Source organism: Schistocerca gregaria, chromosome 2 (assembly GCF_023897955.1).
Source record: "Schistocerca gregaria isolate iqSchGreg1 chromosome 2, iqSchGreg1.2, whole genome shotgun sequence".
Taxonomy (NCBI): domain Eukaryota; kingdom Metazoa; phylum Arthropoda; class Insecta; order Orthoptera; family Acrididae; genus Schistocerca; species Schistocerca gregaria.
Genome location: NC_064921.1, coordinates 255,447,970 through 255,470,299, shown reverse-complemented (window position 1 = coordinate 255,470,299; position 22,330 = coordinate 255,447,970).

Sequence of the window (22,330 nt, the reverse complement as noted above, 5' to 3'; positions counted from 1 at the left end):
TAACAAACTTATCAAAGGTCGGTGTGCTCATTTAAAATGTATTCCGGCAAGTCACTAAACGCCCTATAAGTTTCAATCTCTTCTATATAATTAAGTTACCTACCTTTGACGAATCTATGTAGAATTTCAAAAAAAAAATTCTATGTCGCCTAACTTGTGTTTGGGTACTCGAAGATAGCAAACAATTATCTACAACTCTCATTGGTGTTGCAGTGTTCTCTAAAATGAATACTAAAGCTTCCGCCAGTCTGACCTACATAAAAATTATCACATTCTCTACAATTAATTCTATAAACTCCCTATTATGTGTAAGGTTTATTATATTGGATGTTCCGACGTATTGTCTGCCCTAATGTGTTGTCAGTAAGGGAGCCAGTATTCACTCTGGAGTTTTTAATTGCTGGGTTATTCATTCAGACACAGGTCCGTTCTATGGTAGGGATAAATATTAAGTTTTGACCTCCTTCTCGTTCTGTATCTTGAGCTCATCAGCAACGTTATACCTATCCTATTTATCAGCAAACATTCTATCTACCCTCTGCGCTGTAAACCCGTTATTAAGTGCTATTTGTCTGAGAATACTTAGTTCCTTGTCAATTTCGATCTTCTCTAGGGAGAGACTGACTATTCTATCAGTCATGGTGCGGAAAATAGCTTTATGTTGGACCCGTGGGTGGATGGTACGATCAGTGCATGTTTGATTGCAAGAGATACCAAACTTATAGACACCACGTTTGTGTAAAGGTCAAACGTAGAAAATTAATTGTTTGTTGTTCTCGTAACTCCATAGAGAAATTGATGTTGCCACGCATGCTGTTGAGCTGGGCTAACATAACGTCAGTGTCAGTGACACACTACTAACATGTCATCTATGTATCTACTACAATATACATTTTATTAACTGTCATAGGGAATTTCTTTAAAAAATTATTTTCAAGATGAATGACAAAAAGTGTTAGCAAGTGTACTCGCTATGCAACTGTCCATAACAAAGACCTCGGGTAATGAAAAAATTTCATCATTAAACTTGAAATAGTTATAGGAGAATCAGACCTAACAAGCTAATGACCCCAATTTTCTGTATACCAGCTTTTTTGTGTTTGAGAAGATTCTGTTCAATGATTTCCATAGTGTCTTGAATGGGAACGTTGCTGAATAAATTAACGACGTTAGAAGATACCGATCTACTACTAGCAGGGATCGCAACATCTTTAATTCTAGTTGTTAGCTCAAGCGAATTGTTAACAGTATGTTTTTCTTCAAAATCTTAATATTTTTTTAAGTTATGGATCCAATTTTGCTAAATTTATAGACAGGGCTATCTATAGAACTGGCAACATGCCGAACTGGGAAGTCATTTATATGAACCTTTGGTTGAGAACGCAAGGAGTACATGGGTTCACGACCAAGACTTGTTTCATTTCTTTCTCTGAAAAAATAAAATCACGCTTCTTAACTGGTTTTCTAATAAAGGCGTTAAAGTTATTAGTCAGATCGTTATTTATCTTCACAATACCATAAGTAGAAAAGAAACCATGTCCTTGGTTAAGGTAATCATCTGATAACAAGCAAACTGGCACCTTTATCTGTCTTAAGCGCGATGGCGGTATACTCCGCTGGTTTCTTGTTACTTTCGCGAACTGTATGGCTTTCTTTGCGTATGCCGTTGTTACTCTCTTTATTCCGCTATATCTGGCCCCCAGTGATCTTCACAACTTTAAGTGTAATCCTTTTGTCTTCCACACTAGGTAACTTGGCCACATCTAAGGCAATTTTACTATTAGCAATTATATTCCTAACAAAGATGCTCTTCATAAGAGGGGTTACACTGTATTTCAACCTTTATCTAAAATTTCCATCTCACTCTTACTAAAAAACAATGGCCGCTAAAATAGAAACCCTTTAAAAAAAATTAAAGTTACTTTCACTATTCGTGCTTTGTGGTGGATTAGGTTCTACTTAGCTCATCAATTTATTAAATTTCTTGGAATTTCTTAAGCGAACTTCTTTACTTATCAAATGAACATATAGTTGGGCGAGTGTAAAAATTAAGTCAAACTGGTAAGGAGAAGTTTCTTTTCGAAGTGTCATATGGACCAAATATAGTTTCCTATTTAGTTCTGTTTTCTGGCTGAAAGTCTCTAGTAGTTCACATTCAATCCAGAGGCTTTCACTACACGTTTTAACATGTCAGGCAACACGGGAGTTTGAACTTACTTACTGGGATTCACTTTAGATTTCAAACGTCGTTTGTTGAAACGGATGCATTCCGCAATTTTCTTGGAGATGCTAATGTGCTGATAGATTACTCATTACCTTGCAAGGCAAGGAATCCAAAATTTTGAAAAGGACTGAGTCCACAGCCTTGGTAAAGTTACTGAAAGTTGTGATTCCGCTTAGTCTATCCAAAAGTCTTTCCTGTTTATAAACCACTATTGCAATTTCGACTTTTTATCTTCATCACGTGGTCTGGAAGCAATCAGACCCCCCAAAAATTACACAAAAACGATCAGTTCGTCTCTTATGTTCATTGTTTCTTTGTACACTTCGTCTTTCAACTATCCTCACAGGGAAAAATCCAATGGCTCGGGGATTTTTGTAGCTAAAACACGTGACCTTTGGATGTGCTGCATCTCCCGCGGAATATTAGGTTTACGTGATGTGTCGCCTGACGGCTACGATATGTTGGGACTCGGCACGTTGGAAGAACGGATACGTCTTAGTAGCAGAAACAATCTCTTCCAGTAGCGCCAGAATCTCATTTTGAAGAAAGTATAGGTAACGAGGCAACGGGGCTATGGGAGACGGAGTGCTAACGTTGCACATCCAGTCATGTGACTGCCTGACATACCACACCACGCCGGCCGGAGTGGCCGAGCGGTTCTAGGCGCTACAGTCTGGAACCGCGCGACCGCTACGGTCGCAGGTTCGAATCCTGCCTCGGACATGGCTGTGTGCGATGTCCTTAGGTTGGTTAGGTTTAAGTAGTTCTAAGTTCTAGGGGACTGATGACCTCAGAAGTTAAGTCCTATGGTGCTCAGAGCCATTTGAACCACACCACACGTGTACAGAGAAGCCTTCTGGAAAATGCGGCTGTACGAAGTCTTCGATGGACCGCTGATTTTACTGTGTGTTCCACTGATACCTCACGAGTAAAAGTACGTTCACCAGTAAATAGTAGTAATGGAATTTCACGATGATTTGCAATCATCTAACGACTACATTCCTGTCGCCTAGCTTCAATTACCTCTACCATCTGCTTTAAATGATGAAGATGGATGTCAGGCCTACGTAATATTCGCAGTATTCTTGTAGGTGAAATACTGATATGTGTGCTTGTTGAAGAACTACCTTCTAACAACTGAGTAATGTGTTCTACTTCATCCACAACTGTTGATCGGCACGTTTGGATGAAATATGGCTGATGGGCACTGCAGCAGTCTCACGCAGTTTGGTGGTTAGCAAATCGCCCACCGTATTCTCTACAAGGAGCAGCAGCGTTTCCATTACAAAACTCGTACACAAACTCCATATCGGCATACTCAGCACTTGTGAATATGTGCGTGCATGAATAAACGATTCCGTAGACTTGGGCAAAAAAAAAACACAACAACAGTTATTTAAACTCAAACGGACCTTCACTACTTGAACTTCAAAACAGACATGACTGTCTATTAATAAACCTATAGCAAGTTCAGTGCCATTACGCTAAATGAAAACATGTTTCTGCTATCATAAGTATGTCTGTATTGAATAAAAATTGATCACGTAACTTGCTATATCGAGTACTTTAATCGAATTAGTCTATATTATCCCATTATAAAAGATTAGGGTGATGCATAAGTTCATAGCTTTTTTGTTTTGCATGTTGGTATTCCGCTCGCTATGGGTTTATTTATAGATTTTCATTTTTTATTTGTAGTTCGCTGTTTACACATTGTCATTTCAAGATAGTGAGTGGAGCCACGGACACTAGAAAATTGAGTGCTGAGTGGAGAAATCGGATCATTTCCAACGTGTTTTTCTGTTTGAGTTCAATAGAGTGGTGACAGCAGCAGAGGCAGATAGATACATTTGCGCCGTGTATGGGGATCATGCCATCGGACAGGTCACGGCAAACAAATGGTATTTTCGTTTTAAGTAGGATCGTTTTGACGCCAGTAACTCTCCTCGTTCAGGAAGACCTTCGAGTTTTGATGAAGATCGTTTAAACGCATTAATCCACAAATATCCACGTCAGTATACTGGAGAACTGGCAAATGTGATAATCTATGATCATTCCACCGTGGTGCGACATTTGCAAGCAGGGGTGAAGATTCAAAAATCCGGTGAACGGGTACCGCATGCTCTAAACGAAACAGACAAGAATCAGCGGGTATTACGTGCATCTCTGCTTGCTCGTCATCAGTTGGCCATGAACAACACCAATCATTCCAGTCCAGTATCGTTACTGGCGGCGAGGAATTGTGTCTTTATGCTAATATAAGAAAAAGAATGGAATGGTTGAACCCAAACAAAGTAGCAACTACCAGTACAAAGACCTGCGCTCACCGACAAAAGATAATCGTTTTGCATGAGGTGGAAGAGCAATAGCGTGGTGTACTACGAATTGCTTCATCAGATGTAACCATCACTGCTGACATTTGTTGTCAACAACTGAGACGTCTTGCAGATGCAGTCCAACAACAGCGACCAGAAAGACAATGTGAAGTGATGGCTACTCCACGGTAACGCCCGGCCGCATTCTGCTCGACTGACAAAAAACACCGTACACGAGCTGGGTTGGGAGGTCATTCCACACGCACCTTATTCACCTCATCTTGCTCCCTCAAATTTTTACCTTTTTCGCTCTATGTAACAGTCTTCAAGAAACTTCCTTTCCGGATGAAAATGCGCTCCGAGCATGCCTCGTCAAGGTTTTCGCTTTCTACAGTCGCGCAACCGAAAAGTTACCCCGGCGTTGGCACACTGTTGTAAATAGTGAAGGAGAATATATTATTGAAGACTAAAGTCTCTGTTATTTGTATCTGTTTTGTTTATTAAGCTTATACATAAACGCCACGAACTTATGCATCTCCTACTACTACTCACGAAACGGTCAGTATGCAGGGTGTCCGACTCATCTTGGCCACCCAAAATAACTGTTTGTCCAGATGCAAATTACAAAATGTTTCAAGCAAATCTTCTTTAGACGTCAGGAGGACATCAGTCAGCATGATTGCCTTCATTGTGGCTTTGTTTTTTACAAAGATATGAACAGCGCTATGACTTTTTTAAATGGCGCCCAATATTTTTTATTCGGTTAATCATTTCCTCTCCTGATGAGCTATTCAAGAATGTATCACAGTGTACCATTCACTGAAACACAACGTTATTAATTACGTAACACAACATCGGCTTTGAGCCCGGGATCTCAAACTCGTCCACTTGCTGAAGATGTCAGGAAACAAATGAAAATCAAGTAAAAACATAACACAAAATTGACTTTGACTCTCCTATACCACAGACCACAAGTAGAACATTCAAAGGTGCTCATAGTGGCGACCCTGGACACCGACACAGCTGCACTCATTGAATGAAAGAATTACTTATTGATTCCAGTGTTGCCTGCGGAAGAGAATTACAAGCAAGCATGATACGTGTCTGCATGTCCTCTAGAGCTGTTGGAATATCGCGACAGACAACGACTTTAATGTATCCCCAAAGAAAAAAGTCCAGAGGATTTAAATCAGGAGACCTAGTAGGCCAAATAACTGCTCCTCCTTGACCAATCCATCGGTTCAGAACATGACGTGAATGCAAGGCACTATGCGCTGGACATCCATTGTGTTGATACCACATAAGCATTCTGGTTCTTAGCCGCACTTCATCCAGAAGGAGAGGAAGAATTCGTCTGAGGAAGTTGGCATACGCTGTGCCGTTTAGACTACCATTGATGAAATAAGGGCTAATAATTGTAGTACCAAGCATTCCACACCAGACTTTAACTCTCCATTGACGCTGATGTTCCACCTGTCTAAGCCCTCGTGGGTTGTCGCTGGACCAATAATGCATGTTTCTTGTATTTACCTGTCCTTTGTTTGAGAAGAAACATTCAACAGTAAATAGAATATTGGAGAAGAAGATCAGGTTGGCGAAGATTTGCTGCTGTGCCCATTGACAAAACCGTACACGAGTCTGGAAATCGTTTCCATGCAGTTCTTGATGTAAGTGTACATGGTAAGGATGGAACCGGTGACGTGTAAGGTTTTAGGAATACCAATCTACTGTTCAAGCTTTCGTGTGCTCACATGTTGATCCATAGCAATGGAAGCGAGAACAGTAACTTCGGCAGCTTCGTTTGTGCGAGTGCTATGACGATTGCGTTGTCATGGGTTGAAACTTTCCGTTTCCTGAAGCGTCGCAACAAGAAGAGAAAACATCCGTGGGGAAGGCGGGTTCTTGTCGGGATATCGCTCTCTGTACAGTTCCGCTGCCGGTGTAGCATTTCGCCCACCTTCAACACCAACAATAAAAGAAACGTTATGGCGACGCAGTTCGTAGGAGGGACAGACTTTAGTATATGCCTACTCTACAACGCAGTATTTAAATGGACTAAACTACTGTACTGAATGAACCCGTACATAAGAAAACAGTATTGCAGTTACTTTTCTGCTAACTTACATTCCCCATAGATGAGTAGCATTTCTACCTTCTCTTCATTGGTGTACATTCTACTCACACAGCTCTTCAACTGACGATGGTTGATGGAATGACGGGTGTGCATTCTACTTATGTTTATATTTGTCCTCTTTCAACGTCAGCACGTGGATGTGTTCCATTACCCCGAGTACCTGCACTAAGTGCTGGGAGCGTCAACGTCAGTGTTGTGTTTCAGTGAATGGTACACTGTGATACATTTTGGAATAGGTCTTTAGGAGAGGAAATGAATTACCGAATAAAAAATACTGGGTGCCATTTAAAAAAGTCATACCGCTGTTCATATCTTTGTAAAAAACAAAGCTTCAACGAAGGCTAAAACATGTTGATTGATGTCCCCCTGACGTCTAAAGAAGATTTGCTTGAAACATTTTGTAATTTGCATCTGGATAAGCAGTTATCTAGGGTGGTCAAGATAAATGGGACACCCTGTGTATAAATCTGATTTCCCTGTTATCATAGTGGTTTGATGTGAGCTGAGTTCACAGCCTTGTCTTCCGCACCTATCAAACGGGTCAATACGAGTGGTAAAACATGAATACTTAAAGATCATGTTTTTGACTTGGTTTTATGTGCACTTGTTTACTGTGTCACGTTGACATGATCTCTTGTCAGAGTCACTTGTGGGAAGCGGAAACAGAGACTGTTTCTGTAGGGATTACATTTAAGGGGAGATTGCTGTCGAGACTGATGAAAAAATTGATTTTTCTACATAATTTGCACCTTTGAAGTATACAGTTTATGTCTGAAAAATAATTTTTTGATTGTGAAAGTATTTTAGAATTACAATGTGGTGAATGGAACCGTGCTCCGATCGAAATACAGACAGCCGTAGGCGCTCGATGAATTAGTTCAAGCATATATTTGAGCAGCATACTAGTGTCTATCCAACGAAGATTTGCTTAGAAATGCACTGTGCCAATACGCAAAATGACTACGAAGCTTCAAAGCGTGCGTTTGGAAACTGGTACGGAAACATTTCCATTATGGGGCAAAAACTGTTAAAATAGCAGATGTATAGCTGCAGATGTATTCGGTGAAGGTTATTCATATAATATGAAGACCATGCACGTGTTAGGAATCGTCACAGGAACGAAAAGAGAAACTTCACGGAGTTGTCTGAAGTTCAGAACCAGAGAGTTTTTTAAGTAGAGGAAGGTTGCCTCTATGTCCTGGGATCGAGGATTAATACTGTTTTCAAACAACGTACTTCCTGGTGCTCCAATCATTAAACGTGTTTTTCTCGAAACAACGTTATTCAGCGTGTGAAGCACTCTACAACCACGACGATCATTTGATTTTTAACGGAAGATACTTACCTTTAGGGGGCCATAGCGAGAGCTTTTCTTTGTCTCTAATTTTAAATATTTCCTAGACATTTGAAGTTAGAAAAACGTGTCAAGAAATTGATATGTTTTTGAAATACCTGCCGTTTTTTCCAAGGTATTTTTCAAAACTCGTGATGGCCTCTCAGATTCATTGTAATTTAAGAAGTTTCGGTTTTTACGAGTTTCAGAAGTAGTCACGAGTCCGTAAACGTTTCACACAAAGCAAGACACTCAGCGAGGTGCAGCCGCCAATTTTAATTTGTTATGAGATTTTAAAAAAATCATACACGAATGTACGTAAAAACCTTTTTTTAATAAAAACAGTAGTTGTATGAAAAAGGATTCTAAACGTCCCTCATTTTTCGTGCCGGTAGACCAGTATCTCCTCTTAACCGACGAGGGCGTGCTGAAAAGTAATGCATCCGAATTTTTCATGTGAAAATTCGTAAAGCTTGTTTAAATAAAACAAACTCTGTTAACATTCTACATCTTTATTGCTTATGACCACATATTTGCAACACTATGTCGCTAATGAGCCCCGAATTCTGGCGTGTAACATGCCGGTGTGTAACATAACTGCGCCCGTGCTGTAATCGAATTTCCAACTCGAGGGGTTCGTCGACGCATGGAGCAACCTGTCCTTCAGCACGACAGTGCCAGACCACACATGACCGCTAAGCCATCTGCAACAATCCGACGCTTTGGGTTCACTTTCATAGATAATTCTTCAGGCAGTCCCGAATTTTCATCTGTTTCCAAAACTTACAGGACACCTTCGTGGGCATCACTTTGAAAACGATGAAGCGGTGCAGGCAGAGATGATATTGTGGCGCCGTCAAACATTTGGCAGTGACGGTATCAACAAACTGGTCTTTCGCTGGGAGAAATGTGTTCGTCGCCAGGGTGACTATATGAGAAATAAATATGTAGATCTGAAGAATAAAGACATAGAATGTTGATACCGTTTGTTTTAAAGATAAATCTTTAAGAGTGAAACTTCCTGGCAGATTAACACTGTGTACAAGACTGAGACACAACTCGGGACTTTCGCCTTCCGCGGGCAAATGCTCTACCAACTTTTCTTTATCTCATTTTGTTCGTGACTGTTCGATCAATTTGTTCGGGGGTGCCCCATGGCGTTTGTTCAAGTACATAGTCGTTTCATTAACTCAGTTTTATTGTTACAGAGGACAGCTAACCCTATGACCGAACAAGCTGCGTTACCGTGCCGGCGTCCAGCTGAGTTACGCAAGCACGACTCACGATCCCTCCTCACAGCTCTCATTCCGCCATAATCTCGCCTCCTACCTTCCAAACTTCACAGGAGCTCTCGTGCGAACTTTGCAGAACTTGTACTCTGGAAGTAAGGCTATTGTGGAGACATGGCTTAGCCACAGCATGGGGGATGTTTCCAGAATGAAATTTTCCCTCTGCAGGGGAGTGTGCTCCGCTATGAAACTTCCTGGCATATTGAAACTGTGTGCCAGAGTGAGATTCGAGCGCAAAACGTCAGTTGCTCAGTTGGTAGAGCACTTGCCCGCGAAAGGCAACGGTCCCGATTTCGAGTCTCGGTCCGCCGCATAATTTTAATCTGCCAGGAAGTTTCATATCAGTGCACACTTCGTTGCAGAGTGAAAATTTCATTCTGGAGCTTTAAGAGTTTTCTCATAAGACAATCGGAGGCATTACTTTTCAGCTTGCCTTCGTATAAGTACAAATTTCAGTAGCAGAGACCTATATCAAACCAGTCTTTGGGCTGAAGAGCACAACAACACCATACATGATAAAAATAAATGAAAATCTTATCACAATGCCAGAGCAGAAGTGATCCTGTTGGGAGCTAAGGTGAGTAGACTTTCGCTGCAACTAAAATCTCTGCCATAAAAACGCTCTCATGAACAACTGACTTAAAGATCGCTGTTTAACAGCATGTGGTAATACAGTAGTCTTGATGAGGGCAATGGTAACGCTTCGTGTTATGGGCTGCTCTAGATGTCGAAAGCCTTGCAGAGTCCTGCCGGTCCACGATCGCTCAACCGACACCCACACGCTGTAACGTACACGTCGACTTTTATCGTGCATATACACCTGTACGCTCAGAATAGACAGCACGCGGATGAGTGGAGGGCTTACAAATGACTATCATCTCACTCAGGTTCCTGTTACCAACCTATGGTCTGCCTACTATTATTAAAGGGAACTATGATTAAGATAGTTCTTTAGTATGGAAAGTCGTTCAGTTATATACCGTTCGTGTTAGGACAAGAGCATGGCTACAATAGTCTCAGCCTGTTCAATAACCGCAGTTTCTATTTAGCGACATAGTTCAGTTTACTACGTAAAAGCTGAAAAACTGAAAATTTAGTTATTGCATTACGTCACATGAAACAGTCCACATGTTCTTCCCATATACGGAATTCACATACGATCGCATACAAATAAAAACGTTTACTATGTAGAGGCAACCAACTTAAGTTGTTTGCCGTTTTTAACAGATTCAAGTTTTAAGTAGTTTGATTTTGTCTGCATATACTCGTATTAAAAAATGGTTCAAATGGCTTTGAGATCTATGGGACTTAACATATTAGGTCTTCAGTCCCCTAGAACTTAGAACTACTTAAACCTAACTAATCTAAGGACATCACACACATCCATGCCCGAGGCTGGATTCGAACCTGCGACCGTAGCAGTCCCGTGGTACCGGACTGCAGCGACTAGAGCCACACGGCCATCGCGGCCGGCTACTCGTATTAAAAATGATCTCTTATCGCATCTTACCTGACAGCGTAAATTTTTATTTTAATGCAATCACAATTACTTCGTTAATTTTAAAAGCTAATAAAAAAGCTGAGCCTTGCTGCGGCTCGCGTCGGTGCCGTGTGTAGGTTTCTGCGAGATCGTATCGTTAAGTTGGCATGGCTGCGTTGTTTGTCTTCTTCTCCTGTTCACTGGCGCCACTCGGTTTCAGAAAACATGGCTCTGAGCACTATGGGACTTAACATCTGAGGTCATTAGTCCCCTAGAACTTAGAACTACTTAAACGAAACTAAACTAAGGACATCACACACAACGGCCGGCAAGGAAATGTCATTTCGTTGATAACTGACTACGCTGGAACATCTACATAAGATGGAATTGTTTTATATTGTCGAGTCTGCGAAGAAACATTTCGCGCAAAAAAAAAGTTTCAAATGTCAAGACAAGTCTTCATATTGTAGGAATCAAAATAAAGGTCCACCACAACAACTTTTAACAGCAGCAAGTAGCAATAGCAGGGATTTAACCTCCCAAGGTAACCAAAAAATCGCTTTAACAAGGAAATATGTGAAATGTTGATTGTAATTAATAATCCTCTTCACAAACTTACAGACCTTATTCTCAAAGGTATTATGCGCAAAAATTGATTAAGTCTGACAGAGTCCGTGCACGATACAGTGGCCGGTACGCAGTGATCTGTTTTCGTCCAAAATGCTGGGCGAGTTTGTTCGGAAGGGGAGGCCGACAAATGTATTCGGGCCTGTTAGCAATAAGCTTCATATGTCGAGTCCATGATGATGTGCTCATCATTTCGTTAATTTTCATAGTTATTGTGATATTTACGCGGTAGTAAGACACTGCGCGAAATTCCAAAAAGTTTGCAATGAAAAACAGAGGTAGCTATGTTTTTGCGTTTGGTGCGTATTACACAATATGATTTTGCATACGAAATTTAGCTTTCGCCAGTCTCGAGAAAATTGATCTCACGTAGCACATTTATTTGCGATGGCGCAGCGCCAGCGATAAGGACAGAATGAAGAATCTACAACATTCCTCATATTTCACAAATGGTTTCAGGTATAGAAATGATATTTTGGCAACTGTCAGCAAGCAAGAGGAGAGATAAAGATGGCACAAAACTTGATTAACCGGGAAGCAGGATACCAGCTAAGCACTGCATGGAACCCGGAATTTGAACTGCTGAAGCAATGCCGGAGAAAATATGTTTCCAACACCAACAACGAGCCTCAGACCTCCGCACACTGCGGCCATGAACCAAGAAGGGAACACCAGGAAGCCTCAGCCGCAGTCGGAGACGGCCAGAGCGGGAGCGGACGGAATAGGGAAGGTCCACTCACTCACTCACTGTTCGACCTTACGGGTCTGCCCTGACCCGTGCAGGAGGAGGCTAAGCAGTCAACTGCTATTCCTGCGGAAGCCTTTCATTTCGGAGGGACTAACTGTCTTCTTGGATTGGCCTCTGGTTTGTTTCTTCTGGATGGGGATGTCCTGTCTCTATTGCGGAAGTTTACACTCCCGCAGCAGGTCAGGCCAGCGTGTTGTTGGCCTGTGGTGTGCAGGATGGCCCAGACCCCTGATGAGCCGGTTGTCGGACCGTTCGGCCCGCCTGTAGAAGGCCCGCGCCGATTGCTTGAAGCGGTCGCGGAGGAGGGGTATTCCGGTCTGCTCGTGTAGCCGAGCGGTCGAGTATAGCCTCGGCAGGCGCAGAGCGAGCTTGAGCGCCCTGTTCTGCACCCTCTGCAGCTTGCTGATGTGTGTCTCGGCCGCGTTGCCCCACACCACAGCCGCGTATTCCAGCACTGGACGTACCAGCGCCAGGTACAGCGTGATGCCGTGGTGAGGCGGCAGCGCAGACGAGGGGTTGAGCAGAGGGTACAGGACGCGTAGGCGCCCTATTGCTCTGCCCCTGACGTCCTCGATGTGCGGCTTCCATGTCAGCTTGTGTTCCAATGTGACACCCAGGTAGCGGCCGGTCTTGCTCCATGGGACGGGGCTGCCCATGACGGTGACTGGCGGAAGATCGGGCGGCAGTGGTCGTCTCGTGAACACCACCGCCTGGCTCTTCGCCGCGTTTTGCTTGAGGCGCCACTTGGTCGACCAGGTGCCAAGGGCCTCGCAACCTCGTTGGAGAAGACGGCGCATCTCGACCGCCTTCATGCTCCGCACGAACAGCGCAGTGTCGTCAGCATATAGTGCCAACTTCACCGGCGTCACGCGCGGAGCGTCGGCGGTGTATAGGGAGTACAGTAGGGGCCCAAGAACGGACCCCTGCGGCACTCCAGCACGGATGTATCGGTGGGTGGATGTCCCGTCTTCCAGCCTGACATGGAAGGACCGCTCGGCTAGGTATGACCGGAGGAGGACTCCGTGCGACGTCGGTACCCCGTGCACAAAAAGTTTGTACACGAGGCCGTCGTGCCACACGGAGTCGAATGCCCTAGAGACGTCCAGGAACACCGCCCCAAGGTATTCCCGAGTCTCCAGGGCGCGCGTGGCTTCTTCTAACAACCGCATCAGCTGGTGGACGGTGGAATGGCCCCTCCTAAAGCCGAACTGCTCGTCGGGTATGATGCCTTCTGCTGTCACGTGGCGGAGCAGGCGTCTGGCGTACAGGCGCTCGAACACCTTCGAGAGTGCCGGCAGCAGACTGATTGGCCTATAGTTGGCGGCGTCCTGTGGGTCCTTGTTCGCCTTGGGGATTGCCACCACCTCTGCATGTTTCCATACAGAGGGGTAGACCCCAGAGCGAAGGACCTGGTTGAAGATGCCCGCCAGGAATGGGTGTGCACCCGCCGGCAGGCTCTTCAGCAGATGGTTGGTGACGCCGTCAGCCCCGCCAGCCTTCTTGGTGTTGAGCGCCGTTATCTGCACGGCCACCTCCTCCTCGGTGATGGGGTCGATCTCGTCCGCGGCGTCCCTGGCTTCCAGGAACACTGGGAGCTGCTCCTCAACCCGGTGGAGGTGCTCCTCGTCAATGTTATCATCCACCGGGGTAAATGACAGCTCGAAGTGGTCCGCCAGGGCGCCTGCCTTGCCGTCCGGGCTGCAGACGACGTCTTGTCCGACGAGTAGCGGCGGGACGCGCTGCCTTCTGCGTAGAAAGGACTTCACAGTCCGCCACGCGCTGCCGTCCTCGGTGTTGAGGGAGGCGACGAAGTCTGTCCATACGTTGTTCCTGTGCGCCTCAGCCGCCGCTTTGATGTCTCTCCGCATGCGGTTGAGGCGCCGTTTCGTTGCGGGTTGGCGGGTGAGCTGCCACTCCCGGAAGAGGTGGTTCTTCTCCGGTATTGCGTCCCGGATGGGGGGCGGCAGGTTACGGGAGAAGTCCCTGGTACCCTGTGGAGGGGCAGGGGAGGCCGCGTCAGCTGCCTGCAGCAGCTGACGCGTGAATAATTGAAGGGCGGCATCCGCCCCCACTGCCGCGGGGTCAGGTGAGTCCGCCAGTGATTCCAGGACGTTGTCCTGAAATCGATCGCTGTCCAGGCGCCGGTACGTCTGCCGACGTGGCGGGAGCGTGGCTCCAGCGATGTCGATTCCATAGACCACCGGCAGGTGGTCGGACGACATCGCACACCGCGTGGTGGCGGTCGTGTGGTGCCCGATGCCTTTGATGACGGCGACGTCGAGCACGTCCGACCGCCCCCTGGCCGGGAAGATGGTGTGTTCCTGTGGGCCCAGTACCAGGGCGCCATTCCTCTGGGCTGCGCGAAGAAGTCGGCGGCCACTGACGTTCGTGAGGAGGGAGTTCCATTCCGGGTGTTTCGCATTGAAGTCACCCGCAATGAAGACCCTCCCCCCAAACGCCAGCAGTGCGTCGACGTCCGCCTCCTGGAGGTGTCCACGTGGTGGCCTGTATGCAGCCACGAAGGTTATTTGCCCCACAGCCGTGGTGACGTTCACCCCGGTGACTTCCAGGGTGGCCATGGCGGGGAGCAGCACCTGGTGGTGCAGGAGTGAGGCGCGGACGTAGATGGCGGTACCCCCGCCTGCCGTCGGCCTGTCGTTGCGGTAGCAAACATAGTTTGCTACCTTCACGTGAACTCCTGGCTTGAGGTGAGTTTCGCAGATCAGGCACAGGAACACCTGATGAAGACGTCAAGCAATGACGTCGAAATATCGTGTTTGGAAGACGCTGATATCCGGCAGAAAACCCGATTTCCACGAGATGTCAAGAGGAGAGTCTTTTATCACACCATTAACATGTAAAACTTCATTATCTACTATGTTATTCCACTAACTATAGAACTTTTCGATGAAAGTAATTTTTAAGTGTCATTGATTGCTGGTGAAACGAGAAATGCTATGGGTTTTGGAACAATGTAAGTGAAGACATTACATGCTTTTTGTACTGAGGGTGTGCTTTTTCACTAGGTACGGACTTACTTTTCCTCAGTTCCTCACTTAATAAACTTAATAAAAACTGTTTCACAATTCCCTCGCAATTGCGTCTGCAGAACATGCTAGTGAGGTGACACTATGTGAACTCCGCTGTGTTTTGGCAAATGAAACAAATTTCAACATGGAAACCAGAAAAATTTGTAGGCTTTGCTCAAAAGTCGCCACTTATGACGCTTCTCTGATAGTTACAAATGGTTAAAAAGCCAGGCGAAAATAAATAGCTGCATTTTCGTCGGAATGAGGTGACAGTAGATCTTTTAAATCATCACCATGCAAGTGCGAGCGTGGAGGGGCTCCATTTACAAAAAGTTTAGAACTTCACTTCCCCTCCAGCACTCGGCATTTCCCCTACAACGCCTGCCCATAACTCCCACCACTACCCCTGTCCCCCACCCACGCCCCACTGTCTGCACATCTACTGCCCATGGCATTCTGCACGGACTGTGCCATATGAATCAACGTGGCGTAAAAATTACATACCGTCAGTTTACTAGCATATTCTGGAAGAAATACGCAATAAATTCAATGACGTCTTTTTTCGGATTTCAGTTGATGGAACTACGGACACTTGTGGCCGTTAAATTGCAAATTTAATTGTTGGCGCTTCCTATTCAGTGACCTGCAAAGAACTTGTGAACGAAGAAAAATACGTCCAGTACCTTCTACAGATGGAAGAGTGTTTTTCTCTCAGATGCTACTCTCTATATGATCAAAGCAGGAAAAGCTCTCCAAGTATTTTATCCCAATTTGATGAGAGACATGCTTTGCTCATGATGCCTTGCTGAAGAAGTACGATCCACACTTGGGAATGCAAATAAATTGATTTCATCCACAAGGAAAGTGTTTCTTAAGACACCTGCTCGCATCAAGACCAACAAAGAAAAATTACCAACCGTCGCTTTATCTTCCGTACCAGTGTGACTCGTTGGGTTACGTGGGTCGAAGCTGTGTTGTTTTACAATGAACGTTTCGAGTACATCAGATGCGCACTAAACGGCTTAGAGTGTATGGAGGCTACGATAGTTTGTCACTGCAAGGAAGCATTTAACGATTCCAGTTTTAAAGAGCTGCTCCTGTTATGATTACTCATTTTTCCCATGTGCCTGCGAGTACTGAAAAGCTTGAGACTCAAGGTTTGGCGCTGAAGAATCTCTTCAGTTAAGAATGAAATTAGTATTGTGAACTGCTAATTGACGGAAGTATTCCCAAGAAAACTTAAAGAAAAGTTTGAAAACATTTTGAATAATAACCCAGCTTTGTCACAAATAGATAGTTTTATTAATGGGATGCGTGAACTTTTGCAGAAACAATAAGTGCCAACACAGTACCCAAATTGAAATATAGCCCAGTTAGTTAATGTATAATGGTACTTTTCTGCTTATAAAAGCCGGCCGCTGTAGCCGAGCGGTTCTAGGCGCTTCAGTCCGGAACCGCGCTGCTGCTACGGTCGCAGGTTCGAATCCTGCCTCGGGCATGGATGTGTGTGGTATCCTTAGGTTAGTTAGGTTTAAGTAGTTCTAAGTCTAGGGGACTGACGACCTTAGATGTTAAGTCCCATAGTGCTTAGAGACATCTTTTTGCTTATAAAAATGTCATGAGTGATCACAATCTTACTACCGAACATTTGGAACCGTACCTGGTCGTTTATATTTACAATACTAGCAAAATGTAAAATAATTAACTGAAAGTTAATGTTGTTCAAAAAATTCTTGATTGTATGTTGTTTTTGAAATAAAATATTATGGAGTTTTTGTGCGTACCCCTCTGTCTACGACATATCTCGAAGCTGGACCTGTGCATTCCGGTTGTTTCGTGACGAGTAACTCAGTTCGTATCCGTTTGTTACCGACAACAATAGCAAAAAAGGAACAACATTTGAATCACGGTGTGCGTCTTCTTTTTGCAATTTTTTAAGAACTAATCTCAAAAAGGACCTTGACTAACCTCTGCCACATAATATACAGATCATGAGATCAGCATCCTAAATATCCCGATTTCTCGCGTGACCAGCGCTCTTCCTCGCAATCGATATGCACTGTACGAGTTTCAGTCACAAAAGTTTACGTTGTACAGAATGGTGAATACTTATACCCCACTTTCTTGATGTTTAATTTTAATGCATATTGTTTGGCTTAGAATATTACACCTCCCACCTCAAAAGTCATCATTCATTATTGATACGATTGAGGATCTTCTAGTAACTTTACAAGTCTGACGGTACCAACCTTATGAGTCTTTAAGCTATTGCATCAACGCTTCACTGAGAAAAAAGGACGGTAAGTGAACTCACTACGTTTCCTGTAAATTCCACAAACTACAGATAGCTTTGCTATTCAGACTTCGGTCTGAACTCCCTTTGAAAGTATTCTGAGATCTTCGGCAAACAGTTTCCTCAAACATTCCTCTGATTAGAAATAAAAATATATTGGAATTTCCGTTAATTATTTTAGTTACCTTAAAAGCATTTCACTACCATGGCATTTGCATTGTTGTTGTGGTGAAATGATTAATGTCCACGCACCACTTTGGTCTTCAGAAATAATGGCGATCCATTCTCATTCCAGCCTCTCATAAGGACGGTACACCAGCTCGAATAGCTAAAACTAAACCCTAGAGATGAGTTATTTATCTGTAGAACTGTGCGTATTTTAAAATCTATCTTTGAAGATTAACAGGAGACTACAGAAGCGTAATTCGCCGATGAAAATACCGTGTACTATACAGTTATCACCAGCAGATCCACTAGAGTGATATGAAGTGTTATTGACAAAAGTATAAACATTTGCAAGCACCTATATATCTCAACAAGTGAAGTACGTACAGAATAATATCCCCTAAGATAAGAGGCAGGTATTGAATGATGCTAGCAATTCTATTAAAAATAGTTGCCATAATTCTATTGATAAGAGAGTTCACCACGAAAAAATTCAGTTTTCTGTTAATAAAATTGTAGATAAGCGTAAGCTTGTGTAATATTCAAAGATCAGATCAAACACAGGCACTCAAGGAAAGTGTATTGAAGAGACTTTGCACAAATTCAATCGAGAGCTATGGCGCCGGTGCTTATGCAACCCACCAAACGGCACTGTCGTAGCAGTGTGCCACTTCAAGGGGCATCCCGTGTGTGTATCTTGAGCAGAGAGACAGCTTATCTTTCAGCATAAGGTTCAATACTTCGTTGACTATAGGATTTATGGTAACTAGTTCTGCAGTTAAAGTATAGAGGTTTCCTGAGAGCCCTACTCAAACGTAAATACACTATTTGACAGCACCCACAGAAATGAAATTAACACCAAGAGTAATGACAGAATTAAAACCATAATTAGAAAACCTTTTTTTTGTCGTCAGTCTACTGACTGGTTTGATGCGGCCCGCCACGAATTCCTTTCCTGTGCTAACCTCTTCATCTCAGAGTAGCACTTGCAACCTACGTCCTCAATTATTTGCTGGATGTATTCCAATCCCTGTCGTCCTCTACAGTTTTTGCCCTCTACAGCTCCCTCTAGTACCATGGAAGTCATTCCATCATGTCTTAGCAGATGTCCTATCATTCTGTCCCTTCTCTTTATCAGTGTTTTCCACATATTCCTTTCCTCTCCGATTCTGCGTAGAAGCTCCTCATTCCTTACCTTATCAGTCCACCTAATTTTCAACATTCGTCTATAGCACCACATCTCAAATGCTTCGATTCTCTTCTGTTCCGGTTTTCCCACAGTCCATGTTTCACTACAATAAAATGCTGTACTCCAGACGTACATCCTCAGAAATTCCTTCCTCAAATTAAGGCCGGTATTTGATATTAGTAGACTTCTCTTGGCCAGAAATGCCTTTTTTGCCACAGCGAGTCTGCTTTTGATGTCCTCCTTGCTCCGTCCGTCCTTGGTTATTTTACTGCCTAAGTAGCAGAATTCCTTAACTTCATTGACTCCGTGACCATCAATCCTGATGTTAAGTTTCTCGCTGTTCTCATTTCTACTACTTCTCATTACCTTCGTCTTTCTCCGATTTACTCTCAAACCATACTGTGTACTCATTAGAATGTTCATTCCATTCAGCAGATCATTTAATTCTTCTTCACTTTCACTCAGGATAGCAATGTCATCAGCGAATCGTATCTTTGATATCCTTTCACCTTGTATTTTAATTCCACTCCTGAACCTTTCTTTTATTTCCATCATTGCTTCCTCGATGTACAGATTGAAGAGTAGGAGCGAAAGGCTACAGCCTTGTCTTACACCCTTCTTAATACGAGCACTTCGTTCTTGATCGTCCACTCTTATTATTCCATCTTGGTTGTTGTAGATATTGTATATGACCCGTCTCTCCCTATAGCTTACCCCTACTTTTTTCAGAATCTCGAACAGCTTGCACCATTTTATATTGTCGAACGCTTTTCCCAGGTCGACAAATCCTACGAACGTGTCTTGATTTTTCTTTAGCCTTGCTTCCATTATTAGCAGTAACGTCAGAATTGCCTCTCTCGTGCCTTTACTTTTCCTAAAGCCAAACTGATCGTCACCTAGCGCATTCTCAATTTTCTTTTGCATTCTTCTGTATATTATTCTTGTAAGCAGCTTCGATGCATGAGCTGTTAAGCTGATTGTGCGATAATTCTCGCACTTGTCAGCTCTTGCCGTCTTCGGAATTGTGTGGATGATGCTTTTCCGAAAGTCAGATGGTATGTCGCCAGACTCATACATTCTACACACCAACGTGAATAGTCGTTTTGTTGCCACTTCCCCTAATGATTTTAGAAATTCTGATGGAATGTTAACTATCCCTTCTGCCTTCTTTAACCGTAAGTCCTCCAAAGCTCTTTTAAATTCCGATTCTAATACTGGATCCCCTATCTCTTCTAAATCGACCCCTGTTTCTTCTTCTATCACATCAGACAAATCTTCACCCTCATAGAGGCTTTCAATGTATTCTTTCCACCTATCTGCTCTCTCCTCTGCATTTAAGAGTGGAATTCCCGTTGCACTCTTAATGTTACCACCGTTGCTTTTAATGTCACCAAAGGTTGTTTTGACTTTCCTATATGCTGAGTCTGTCCTTCCGACAATCATATCTTTTTCGATGTCTTCACATTTTTCCTGCAGCCATTTCGTTTTAGCTTCCCTGCACTTCCTATTTATTTCATTCCTCAGCGACTTGTATTTCTGTATTCCTGATTTCCCGGAACATGTTTGTACTTCCTCCTTTCATCAATCAACTGAAGTATTTCTTCTGTTACCCATGGTTTCTTTGCAGCTACCTTCTTTGTACCTATGTTTTCCTTCCCAACTTCTGTGATGGCCCTTTTTAGAGATGTCCATTCCTCTTTAACTGTGCTGCCTACTGCGCTATTCCTTATTGCTGTATCTATAGCGTTAAGAGACCTTCAAACGTATCTCGTCATTCCTTAGAACTTCCGTATCCTTTTAATACCTTTTAATACATACCTAATTCTTATGCTTGGAATGGAATATAGCACATGGTCTACAAAAGGAATTACATTACAAATATCAAACATTTTACTAAAAATTGAAAACTGTGTTAATAAATGTGCGATTTATTACATCACCGTACAACCATTACTTTTTTTGCCTCATCACACTTCTTCATTACTGAGGGAAAAATGTTTTACTTACTCTGTATCTGTTATTAACTTAATACAGAATGTAATCTGAAATAAGTTCTGTGCAGAAAGATAGACGAATTGCCATTCTCCAACTGCGGTTTTTCCAATCACACATACCGTTGTCGAAAAACCTCCTTCAAACGTCAGTTTTCGTGGATTCAGCCTCGGAGTATCCGCTCTTTCCTCTACATTTAGCAGTGGAATTCCCGTTGCACTCTTAATCCTACCAACCTTGCTTTTGATTTCGCCGACGGTTGTTTTGACTTTTCTGTATGCTGAGCCAGTACTTACGACAATCTTTTCTTTTTAGATTTCTTCACATTTTTCATGCAGCCATTCCGTCTTAACTTTCCTGCACTTCGTATTTATTTTATTCCTCAGTGATTTGTATTTCTGTATTCCCGAATTTCCCTGAACATTTTTGTACCTTCTTTCGTCGATCAATTGAAGTATTTCTTCTGTAACCCGTGGTTTCTTCACAGTTACCTTCTTTGTACCGATGTTTTTCTTTCCAACTTCGGTGATTGCCCTTTTTAGAGATATGTATTCCTCTTCAACTGTAATGGCTACTGAGTTACTCCTCATTGCTGTATCTACAGCCTTAAAAAGCCTCAAGTGTACCTTGTGATTCCTTAGCACTTCCGTATCCCACTTGTTTGGGTATTGATTCTTCATGACCAATCTCTTTAAGCTTCAGCCTACTCCTCGTCACTACTATATTGTGATCTGAGTCTATATCTACTCCCGGGTAAGCCTTACAATCCAGAGTCTGATTTCGGAATCCCTGTCTGACCAAGATGCGCTCTAACTGAAGTAGTCTCGTATCACCCGGCCTTTTCCAAGTGTACCTCCTCCTCTTGTGATTCTTGAACACAATATTCCCTATTACTAGCTGAAATTTATTATAGAACTCAGTTAATCTTTCTCCATCCTCATTCCTTGTTCCAAGCCCTTATTCTCCAACAACATATTCTTCTACTCCTTCCCCTACAGCTGCATTCCAGTCTCCTGTGACTATTAGATTTTCGCCTTCCCTTACGTTATGTATTACGCTTTCAATATCTGCATATACTTTTTCTGTCTCTTTATCTTCAGCTTTTGACGTCGGCTTTTATACCTGCACTATCATTTCCGGTGTTAGTTTTTTGTCGATTCTGATCAGAACAAGCCTGTCACTGAACTGCCTTCTGTCCTATCTTCCCATTCAAAACGAATCCTACCCGCGTTATACCATTTTCCGGTTGATAATACCCTACGCTCAGTCGACCAGAAATCTTTGACTCCTGGTATTCTATAATGAATACGTAGTGAGACCTGAAATTTTGTGGTAGACTGACATCCTGCTCAGGTAGTTTAATGGTTAAGACGACTGCTTGCAGTAAGGGAAACCGAGGTCCAGTACATCTGAACTGCTTGCATTGATATAATTTCACTTCATTGTATCTTCAGGGATTTCATGCCCGTTGGAGCGATCATTTCATTTCAGTGCATTTAATACATTTCTTAA